Source organism: Euprymna scolopes, chromosome 11 (genome assembly GCF_053919585.1).
Source record: "Euprymna scolopes isolate OS-2025 chromosome 11, ASM5391958v1, whole genome shotgun sequence".
Taxonomy (NCBI): Eukaryota; Metazoa; Mollusca; class Cephalopoda; order Sepiida; family Sepiolidae; genus Euprymna; species Euprymna scolopes.
The window spans coordinates 118,664,465-118,677,351 of NC_136492.1; the positions used below are offsets into that span (position 1 = coordinate 118,664,465).

Here is a 12,887-nt window from a genome sequence, read left to right on the forward strand (position 1 = left end):
AATATATTGAACGTCAATAAAAATAACAGCTAATATATCGTACTTCTAAGAAAAAACACCAGCTAATATCTTGAACGTCTAAAAACCCAGCTAATATATTTAACGTCTAAGAAAAAAACCAGCGAATATATTGAATATTTAAAAAAAAAAACAGCTAATATATTTAACGTCTAAGAAAAAATACCAACTGAGATATTTAACGTCTAAAAAAATAGCCAATATATTTAACGTCTAAGAAAAAATACCAGCTCATATATTGAACGTCTAAAAAATAGCCAATATATTGAACCTCTAAAAAAACATACCAGCTAATATATTGGACGTCTAAAAAAAAGCTAATATTTGTAACGTCTTAGTAAAAATAATAGCTAATATATTTAATGTCTAAGAAAACATACAAACTAATATATTGAACGTCTAAAAAAATACCATCTTATATATTGAACGTCTACGAAAAAATACCATCTTATATATTAAACGTTTAAGAAAAATACCAGCTAATATATTGAACGTTTTAGAATACATACCAGCTAATATAGTGAACGTTTTAAAAAATAGCAGCTAATATATTGAACGTTTATAAAGAATACCAGCTAATATATTGAACGTTTAAGGAAGAATATCAGCTAAGATATTGGACGTTTAAGAAAGAACATTAGCTAATATATTGAACGTCTAAGAAAAAAACATAATGGATGAAAATGGTCACAGACCACCATTCATTCAGCATGGTCCTGTTAATGTGCAAGTCTTGCTTGTGGAACTTCGTCAGCGTCTAACCACTGAATCGAGAAAAAGGTCGTACTTGTGTAGAAGAATATATTGAACGTCTAAGAACGGTAATGAGCTATTACTACTACACTTTACTGTAAATATTACTTCAGGGAAAATAAAGTTAACTGTCATAAACATCCTCAGCCTCCGTATAGGATGTAAAAATGTCATCCACATAAGGTAAATAGTATCGCAGTTTCGGAAAAAGAATATATGTTTTTGAAAGACAACAAATAAATATTGGTCATTTAATCCTCATGGATTTTATGATGCGTGTTCCCTTCCAAGCTGAATTCAACAGATTTAGTAGTTACAACTCCGAGCTCAAAATATATACGCTAAATGAGAGTTTAGTTCGACATATATATGCTAAATGGGGGTTTAGCTCAAAGTATATATGCTAAATCGGGTTTAACTAAATATACATACGCTAACTTCGATGCATACTATCTACAAACCTTTCAACAAAAGGCACATTTGTGAAGAAATTAGAAGTGCAATAGGAAAGATGGTACCCACTATTCGATGAAAATCTAACTTCACGAATAAATTCTGAATCCAGAACAAATCAAGAATTCACATTACATCCGCAGTATATATCTAGAGAATTGTATTTAAAAAAAAAAAGAATGAAAAGTCTAACAAACGAGAGTCCACAGCTGGCGATATTTGCCTTATAATGAAACTAAAACGGTTGATTAATTGACAATTTTGTCTCTTAAAAAGGCTCGTTCAGCATTTACTTCAATCTTTGTTTCAACTTTTAGCATACATCAAGACATATACTTTAGTGGGATGTGATTAGCTAAACAACACCGGAGAAAATATATTTTGGATTAAAACGTAATTATTTCAAACCTACATCCACCTATTAAATAAAACATCTTTATAAATGTTTCATCGTACATTCTTCTCAAATATTTAAATGGATGTGTGGTGAGTACATAATTTTAATAATACGATTCGTCATTCTATATATATTATATCTATTATAATGAAGTCGTATTTCTGTCTGTTTGTTTACAATTTGATTAATATATATATTATGTGTGCGTTTATCTCATGGTACACATAAATCTTCGACAGCCATAAATATTTCTACCTCTGTTCCTTTTTGTACAAAATCAGCCATTTTTTTAGTTCATTTTTGGTTCACATTATCCGTGGTCAAGACTATTTTGCAATAAATATGTTTGCTTTTGTTTATTCATTTGATGACGTTTGTTGTTTATGTTTGTTGTTTTTTGTTTGTTGTTTTTTGTTTGTTGTGTTTTACAGATTATTTAATTTGAACATCTGGATAGTCGTCTCATAATAATTACTCGTGCAATACACTAGATTTCTGTAGTTCTCCGTTCTTAAAAAACAAGATTAATTAACTGTATTTTCCTTATTTAGGGTACTATAATACATTAATGTTTAATGCTGGTTCAAACTACAAGGTGGCTTTGAAATAAAACTATTACATATTTTACCAAGAAACGAAGTTTTTTATCAATAGTAATTCTAGTCAAAACAAGATTTTATATTTTTTCATTATTAAAATATTTGGACTTAGGTTTTATGTGTGTGTGTTTAGATATTAATTCCTGATGGCGAAATGAGGAACCCTAGCCGGCAAAGTGAAGGTTGATTTTGTATTCATCGTTTGAACTCAATGTGCCAATTAAAACCAGTTATTAATGAGTACAAAATGAGAGAATGCGGTCAAAGCAAACGACATACGTTGTGAAAAAGAAAGGTGATCAGGATTTGTTCTAACTGACTTTAATTCGAAAGCAGGCGTTCCTGTACTTGGATTTATGAGATTTTTTTTCTATATGTACACATGTAAACATATATCACGGGATTCATAAATAATGACATCAGTTTTGCGAACACGTTTGATGTTTACATGTCTGTATACGTATTGCATCATACGCCGACGTTGACAGTTCCCAGTGTATGTCGGCGAAAGTGGGGGCTAATTCAAACGGCCAAGTGCATTAAACAAGATCGCATGTGTAAACAAAATGGAAGATCCTCCTTTCCCTGGACCAATGCAATAAACGTGTGTGCAATTTTACTTACTCTCACCGTCCAGATCTCTAACCACCCAGCGACCCCTTGAACTGCCAAGTGATTAGATTATGAAACTGATGGCGTCAGTCTGTCACGTGCTGATGTTATCTTCAAAGAACATTGTGACAATTCCGGACGGAAATGTAAACAATTAAACCTTTTGAAGGCCATTTTATATTAGATTCATTTCAATCGCCCTTATTATCCTCCGTGGTCTAATCATACAAACACAGACATGCACAGAAACACAAACACACGCACGCACGCACGCACGCACACTCACATACGTACATACATCCACACACCACACCCACTCATATATATATATATATATATATATATATATATATATATATATATATATATATATATATATACTAGCATTTCAGCCCGGCGTTGCCCGGGTGTTTGGAGGTGTATGTTGAGCAAAAAAAAAACGTCAATTTTTTTTAAACTTTGACCTCTATTATGACCCCTTAAAATTTATAGTTTCGGGCTCAAATCACTTTATTAAGTTAGATCCAGGTTCAAGGAACCCATATCTAAAATTTCAAGTGTCTAGACCCAAAATTGTCGGAGGAGTTTGGTAGAGTTCTTAAGGGTCAAATCGTTGAAATTTGACCCCTTAACAGCCAAATTTTAGGCTGACACCCATCACATCGATTTTCCCAAATCTCAGTACCCGGTATTTCAAATTTCGAGTCTATAGACTAAAAATTGACAGAGTTATTGCGTAGGGAAATGTACACAGACAGACAGACAGACACGTTCACTTTTATAGATATAATAGATATATATATATGTATATATGACTACTTCATTTAATCACATAAATTAATATACGAAAGTATAAATTTATGCGTAAACTTTAAGTATTTACTTCAACAGTGCTCAATACGTAGGTAGAGCTAGGTAGTAAGTTATAAATATATATGGCAATTAATCTACACAGAATATTCCGCGTTTCATCCACGCCAGGGTTCATCAGGTTTTTGAATGTAGATTAAACGCGGAATATTCTGTGTATCTTAATTGCCATCTCTATTTTATAACTCACTATATATAACGCCAAAACGAAAGGAAAGAGCAAGCATTTTTTGACTAAGTCTCTATTCAAAAATCCACCACAAATTTAGTAATTACCCAATCAATACGTAGTTTTCACTGGTTATTAAACGCAGAATGGACTTTATAATAGTGTACTTTTTAATAATTGATATATATATATATGTATATATATATATATATATATATATATATATATATATATACATACATTTTTATTATATATATTTGCTTTTGCATCTTTATTTGTTGGTACAAATAGCTTAAATATGGGCCGAAACTTAGGAAAATGTATTTTATTGTGGGAGGGTGAGGATTGTTGATAAAACAAACAAAGGTTAAAAATCCGAATTTTGTCATGTGTTTTATTTTTCAGCTTTTGTATTTTGAATATGTTAATAATGATTATTTTCTTTTAGATTAGAAAAAAAACAAAAAATAATAATATTTTCATTATTATTTGCGAAACCACTACTTTTAAATCTTTGAATAATAAATTAATAATTTTCTTTTAGTGACCCAATATTACTAATAAACCATTAACTAGGAAATACTATGACGCATCGATACCAAAAAGAACAGATCGATTAATAGCTGCGCATTTTGCTAAAAATAACATAATTTCTTTCGACAATTTCTTCTTGAATCACCTACGATAGACTAAGCTTGATACGAGATGCAGAAGATGTTTTCAACACATAAAACGCCTAGCATTCTCAAAATGGTTACCCATCTGGTAATTGCCCGCCCCATCGTTACCTAAACTTGTGGGTTACTTCAGAATAATGTAATGCAATAAATCTACTGATATGCAAATCAAGTGATTATCGGTCATTCAAAATATTATTGACTGTAATATTTTATAAAGAAAACCCTAGCTAAATAAAAATTGCTCAATATACCAGATAAAGCAAATGAATCATAATTTAGTAATTTAAATTTTATGATGTAAAATGGTAAAATTGTCAAATCTAGAATCTTTATTATATGCAAGAAAAAGAATACAGTTCAATAAGTGTATCCTCTTAACCTATCGGTTTTCGATGTTTACCCATCTCCCCAGATGAAAAATATTAGCAAATATTATAAATGGTTTATACATAATTTGCTAAATGTAACAAACATGGAAAATCATAATTAAAAGTTTTTAAAGTCTTTAAATTATAGAGTAAGGGAAATTATATATTGGTTCAAAATGAAAAAGATATTGAACTTCATATCCAAATTGTATGATGCGCATTCGATTTTTTTTACCTCACTGCTAACAAAAGTTCTCACTTCGGGATTTACCGTACAAGTAACCAGTTAATGGTAAATAATGTTAGACTCCGTCAGCCATATTATTTTATGTTTATCTTTCTGAGCAAAAACCAGGACCGCACACATCATCTATAATAAGGTTATTTTTTTATTTAATTATAGCTTGTCTGTCCTTATTTCTATATATCTTATTTTAATATCAATTTTTAAATTTTTTCTTTAATACATTTTAGTAAATATATTTTTAAAATTGTTTATTTTGTCCTATTCTGTTCTTAATTGACATGGCTTCCGGTCTTGATCAGTTATTTCTTACAGGTCCAAGGGAGGTAACTAATGTGTCTTAATTCTTTAAACTTTTGGTCCCACTTTGTATGTGCATCCCCTGCAAATATATACATATATTTTTTGGTCCCATTTTGTATGTATATCAACTGCAAATATATATATATGTATATATATATATATATATATAACTACTTAATTTACTCACTTAAAATTAATATGCGAAAGTATAGATTTATGAGTAAACTTCATTTACTTCAAAAGTGCTCAATACGTAGGTAGAGCTAGTTAGTAAGTTATAAAATGTATATGGCGATTAAGCTACACTGAATATTCCGCGTTTCATCCACACTAGGATTCTTCAGGGTTATGCGTGAATTCGCGCATAAGCCTGAAGAATCCTCGAGTGGATGAAACGCGGAATATTCAGTGTATCTTAATCGCCATATACATTTTATAACTTACTCTCTCTCTCTCTCTCTCTCTTTATATATATATATATATATATATGTGTGTGTGTGTGTGTGTGTGTGTGTACATACATGTATATGTGCACATATATATATGTGTACATACATGTATATATACATATATATGTATATATCTAGTCATATATAGATATACACACATATTTATAAATATATATGTTCACACACACACAGACAAACCCACATACACACGCATATATATATATATATATATATATATATATATATATATATATATATATATAGTAACTAAGCTACACAGACTTTTCTTTGTTTCTTTTTAGTAAAAAAGTCGTCGGGATAAAATGCAACTATTATGATTCCCGCACTTATGATTTCGTAAGCATGACACATTTGTGGCTATAATATGGAAAAATAATATTATTTATTGCATAATACATATAGTTATTGCTGTAATTCAGCCCAAACTAGACACTTTGACACTTTTACGCAAGGATCCTATACTTATTAGGAACCACATTTATAGTGAGATCCTTAATGAGGCGTTGTTCCGCTAGATGGTTCTATAAATTGAAAATTATATTTAAATTACTGCATGCATATATAGCCAAGGGAAAGGAGGTCTAAACTCAAAAGGCAGTTCAAGGAAAAGAAACGATTATTTTATTAGAGTAAAGATTCTTCCAGCATCTGAAAACCTCCACAATAAATCTATAAGATTTAGCTGAGTGTTGGCTTGGTCAGGTATATTTACGTCGAAGCGGCACAAGAATAACATTTCCTTGGGTCACATTGTATTGTTGTACCTGTAAATCAAGCATATGGGCGCAACATTGCGTCGATGGGGTATGGATTGAAACTTAGTGGATAATGTAGGACCTATTCGATTAGAGATTCTTTTAAAGAGTTCATATCATAGGGAGGGGCTAATGGTTAATATACCAGATCAGATGTGTTCAAAATACTCCATTCAGGTGTTTATCCTTCTCCTGTCTTTCTATTATTTTAGGCATATCACGGTTGCTTTCTGTGGTATCCATTATTTGTCGTGGAGACGGGATATTATCGTCTATTTTCTTACAGACTCAATCAGAGTAGTTCATTTGGTTAGTCTTAACGTAACACTTTTCTTTCGTGACTTGTTATTTTTTTCTTGTTTTTTTTTCTTCTTGGGCTTCCTTTTACTCTTCTTTATTGTTACTGTTCTATTTACAAATGACAACTTCTCTATTTTTAGTAAATCCATTGCTTCCTTAAACATTACCCGACTCAAGATCGTGTCTCTGTAGTGACCTGCATTTGTGTAAAAATAAAATGCCTTATAAACCTTGCCTCCTCATCGATTAACTGCCAATTGATAATCTTTCATTTTTATCATTCAAATGGACTGTGTTTTTTTCCCTCGCATTTCTTGCTAATATCTTTCCCGCCACATTCCTCTATGTATCTTTTGCGCTGATCAAATCTAGCATTCAATTCAGCGTCATTCACGTCTTGTTTAATTCTGTGTCAATCAAAAGCTCTATTATTTCACGTTTCGTTTTTTTACTCGTATTTTTTATCTCATTGTGTTTAAGATGAACTCATTCCTTCAAAAAATATTTTCATGGCTTATATATGCGTTAATACTTTTTTACTGTTTGTCGAGCATTTCTTTACTTGTGTATATATATATATATATATATATATATATATATATATATATTTTACCGCTATTATTATTATTATTATTATTATTATTATTATATCCGTCATTGATATCGTAATCGTTACTATTCTCATCATTTTCATTGTTATTACCATTAACATTGGTATTACTTTTATCATAGCTATTGGTAATATTATTATTATTATTATTATTATTATTATTATTATTATTATTATTATTATTATTATTATTATTATCATCATCATTATTATTATTGTCATTATTATAATTATCCTGTTATTATTGGTATTGTTTCCAGTTTTATAAGTGGTAAATTTCTCCTTACTCTTACACCAAGCCAATTATATGTATCCCTAAACCTTTTTCACCAAGTTAAACGCACCCATAGACATTGTCATCCTATCCGCCTGCCGCCTACCGCCCCCTTATAACAACACTCCCTATATCAAAACAGAAGAAATGTTATTATTGCCGCATAGTACCTAACATATATCGAGCTCTGAAAATCAATATTATAACTTTGCAACTACCCCTCCCAACATCATACGCGATTTTATAGTTGTTATTTGCCGTATAGGTTGCACCTGTCAAAAATACAACTCCATAGATAATAGAAACCCCCACAGTATACCGCCAATTTTCCTCTAAAACATATACCCCTTAAATTTAAAAATAAACTCAACACTATGTTAAAGACCATATACATTTTTATACATCATACTATATATAACAAGCTTCTTCTTTATTTAGAATTCCAAAAAAAGCTTTCTCCAACATTCTATAATTTCACTTTTCTATTTCGCTCCTAATGAACCCTACGCCAGACACCGCATCTCCACCATGCTACCTAGCACCTTCTCTATTCTTCTCATGAGAAGCATTAGGTTTCGAAATGCCTTGGCATAAAGTGTCCCTTCTATCCCCTAAATTTTGCTTGTATTCCATGATTCAATAAATGAACCAATCTATACCCACCAATATATAGTCTTCGTTCATTTCATACTCCTGTTGTTTTATTGTATAAGCTCCAATGATAATTGATGAGTTTGGAATTATCCAGATAAGCTATATGTATAGCTTAATGCGCAAGAGGAAAAGAGAGAGTTCGATTCCACAAGAGGAGACTTATCTGGATAATGCCAAGCTCAACAATCATCATTGGAGCTTATGCAATCGAACAACATGAGTATGAAATGAAGTCACACACATATATATATATATATATATATATATATATATATGCCCATATTTTGTTATAATTATAAAATTAATTTTATTCTAATAATTCAAATACTATATATATACATGCATACTTCAAAGTAGATACAACATATATGTTGCACCTACTTTTAATAACTATCACATCATTTGGCTTTATTCTCATTACATATCTAAATGCCTTTAAACCATTTATTTTCTATATGTGCATTTTGTATCAAATTGGCCCTCCTCCTCTTATGGTGAGAAGTATTTAGCTTCGAAATGCCATTACCTAAAGAGTTTTTTGTTTCTTAATTTTCCTATTCACTATTTCTTATTGTTCTGATGATATAATAAATTTGCGAGGTGTCTTCAATAAGTTTGAGAACATTTTTGTACAGGCATTATAATTGTCATAGACTCTGTAAAATTGAATACGTTATTGCTATTCATTTTATGAAATGACTGACCAAACTTTATGATTTCAGATTCAAATGAACAGCTATATCAGGAATGGGAATAAATTCTACTAGAACTTGATTTTTATAGCTGGTGAATTTTAAATATGCAATCTGGACATAATAACACTTTAGAAGAATGAAATGCAACAAAATTATGTTGTAAACTTAGAAAAACGCAATACAAACGTATTGAATGATTCAGACTCCTTATAGACGATCTTGAATGAATCGAGCATCACTTTTGGTGTAGCATAAGAGATTCAAGGAAGGCAGTGAGTTTTGGGGGGATTACGAGATTTGTGGGAGAGGTAAGGAAGTGAGAAAACTTGAGTTGATTGATTAGATGAAGAATTTAATAGATAAGGGTCTATAAAGATAATAAATGTACAGTTTGATATTAATGTCGGAACTGTACACAAACTTATTCGCAAGTAACTGAATATGCGGAAAATTTGCGCGAATACCCCAGTCTAAAACTCAAAAGAGGACATCATGACAGTTTCTTACTCTTGCTCACTCTCGTTCTCTCTCTCTCTATCTCTCTCTTTCTCTCTCTCTCTCTCTCTCTCTAGTCTAGACCTTACTACCTGTTACTTTTGGTTATTCCTTAAGTATAAGCGAAATCTTAGAAGCTATCATTATGTGGCAATTGAGATGAAAGATGCTGTGACGAGTGCAATTGATATGCTCGCAAAATAGGATTTCCACAAGACATTCCAGACGTTGTTGAAACGGTACAACAAATGCATTGCAGACAGAGGAAATTACTTCGAAAATGTCTAGAGTTTCATGTGTGTGCCCCCAATAAAAGTGTCCATGCGAAAAAAGTTTGCAACCCTATTGACGGCACCTCATATATATAACATTTATTCCTCATCAATCATTTAATATTAAATACATATATAAAAGGATGAGTGAATATGAACACAATGATTTTCTCATACATTAAAACATGAACATTAATTCAATTTTAAATAAGCCAGGTTCTAATTCTTATTAATCAGCAAAATAAAAAAAGTAAATGAACTTCAACTTGGATCACGAATAGCTGTTTTACACGGCACTTCTGCTAAAATTTTGAAGCTTCATTCCACATCGTAAGATTCAAACTTCATTTGTTTTAATCAGGTTATACTTTTACCATAAAGCATCCTAATCATTACCTTGACCTGAAACATCGGGATGCGTCTGACGTATCTGAAAAATCCTAGAAAAGAGCTCGCACTACATAGAAATCAAACCTTGGGACTAAATCAAAAAAATGTAAGACTATCTCATCTGTTATGATTTTAGATAATTTACTATAGTGTTATTAAAAGATGCAATACTGATCTTTCTTCGCTTTTTAAACGTCTTGAGGTAATTGCATTTTCTAAGTACAAGGCTAGTCTGTTTGCTCGTGTTTTTGCTGATAATTTTTTCCTGGTGATTCTGGTGCTGTTTAACAGGATTTCTCCTTGGAAACTAATCATGCTCTTAACTCTATAATTATCACTCCATAGACGTTTGTTAGGATTCTTTGCTACTCTGCATCAGTCATACTATTCTCGTGCTGATTCAGTTCATGTTATAGTAGTCGAACAATATGCGCTTCAACTTTATTTTATCCTCTCAAAATTATTCAATCTTTCTTTAGTCCTGTTTTCTTCTTGTTTGAAAGTACCCTATGTTGTTCCTATTTTTTAAAAAAATGTTGGTCAGTGGTTTGACCCAACTACGCATCTTCTTTAAATCTTTTCTTAGTTATTATTAATTTTCTGAAAAATTGATCAGCAAACTCTTTCATTTTCTTGAAAGTCTGAATCTCCTTAATAGTATTAAATATAACATTCGTAGTTTTCATTCAGCTGCTGTAACTGAGCGATTCTTTCAGTTTACGAATAACTCAGGATGGGATAATGACGCTTGACATTTTAAAGGCGTTCGACAAAGTGTGACATTTTAGTCATTGATACAAATGCAAAAGTTATGGTACTGGTGGTAAGATTCTCGATATTATTAGATCTTTCTAATCGAAGCTTGCGAGTAACCCTGGATCACAGGATACTTTTCAAGGCCGATTTTTTTATATCAAGGCTTTTCGTGATAATAAAGTAATTCGGAAAATTAACACCCTACTTTTGTTGACACACGTCTATTTTATTCGGATCAATTGGAATACGCATCTAATCTAGAAGATGAAATAGATTAAGCTGTCAATTAGAATATGAAACGTATTGCTTTGTTCAATCCTGTTAAGACCCGGCTTTTATTTTTCAATCCTAAGATTGTGATGGATAACACTGTCTGATATATACTCGAGAGTCTAAACAAAGAGAATAATATGCTGTTGTCATAGCCCTGCTCATTGCTCTTTCTGCTCCTCTAAGTCACTTCTCTCTATTGTCCTGAAAACTTACACACACTTACAGTTATTCTCCGTCTCTCTAAACCTCATATCAGATCATGTATAAAATGCCCTTGCCATATTTTGGTGGTGAATATTCGTCTTATTTTAGGGTTCTTGATAAAGTGTAAAAACGCCATTTGTAATTTGATTGTCATTTCTGCAAACTGTCTTTTACGGACGTGATTTTGCTCATCTTAGTCTTTTAGATAAATGCTAACATGTGTTCTTCAGAATTGTCTAATCTATTATTTACTTACTTTGTTCCAGGTCGTTTTTTCGCGTAGTCCATCGATACACTAAATTGATACTTCATGATAATATAGCTTCATCTTTCAGTAGCTTTTTTAGAATTTTCTTTCTGCTAACTATTATGTTCCTACCAGTAGTATTTTTTAATCAAGACTAAAGCTAATATAACAATATTTCGTTCTTGTTAGTTCCTTACATTAAGCGGCTTTACACATTGTCTATAGCTTACTACATAAAAAAGTAAAAAAGTAACTAAAATTAGTCTTGGCCTTTTGGTCACGATCAAAGTGTAGTATTTGTTCTTCAGATGCTGCACTTCCATTTCTTGTTCTCCTTCGGTGGAGGAGAAATCCTTCACGACTGAGACAATTTTTATTTTTGTACCTTTTCTCCACGTTAAAAAACGACCCTAGTGTCTAACTCTGTCCCGTGAGGAGGCATAGTAAATAGGGTCTTGGCCTTTTGGTCAAGATCAAAGTGTAGTATCTGTTCTTCAGATGCTGCACTTCTATTTCTTGTTCTCCTTCGGTGGAGGAGAAATCCTTCACGACTGTGACAATTTTTATTTTTGTACCTTTTCTCCACGTTAAAAAACGACCCTGGTGTCTAACTCTGTCCCGTGGGGAGGCATAGTAAATAGGTACTATTATTAAACCTTTGTGTGTGAATCACTTATACTAAACATGGCCAACCATCGTACGTATTTGCGTCAACTTTACTTTGAACGAAAACAATTATCTTCTTTTATGTTAAATGCATACAAAATAGCCAATAAATATTTACTTATACATTTTTTTACTTTAATAATTTTTTAAAATGTTATATTCATGTTGTGTGTCTTTATTTTTCATAATCGAACAATTTTAACTTTATGCGCAGATATAAAACAATGTAAAATTCTGTATACCTAAGCTGAACATAAATACAGTTTAAATATTTAAATAGACGGAAAATTGTATTTGATATGAGGTTGTGTGAATAAGCGATCGCATTCAGTTCTAATATTTGTTTACGTATAAAAAATA

The 12,887-nt window shown here is 31.3% G+C and overlaps 1 pseudogene; it reads left to right on the forward strand.

Annotated features, from left to right (window-relative positions):
- Window positions 1–12,308: 12,308 nt before the first annotated feature.
- LOC145288367 (U2 spliceosomal RNA) lies at window positions 12,309–12,537 on the forward strand (annotated as a pseudogene).
- Window positions 12,538–12,887: the final 350 nt, after the last annotated feature.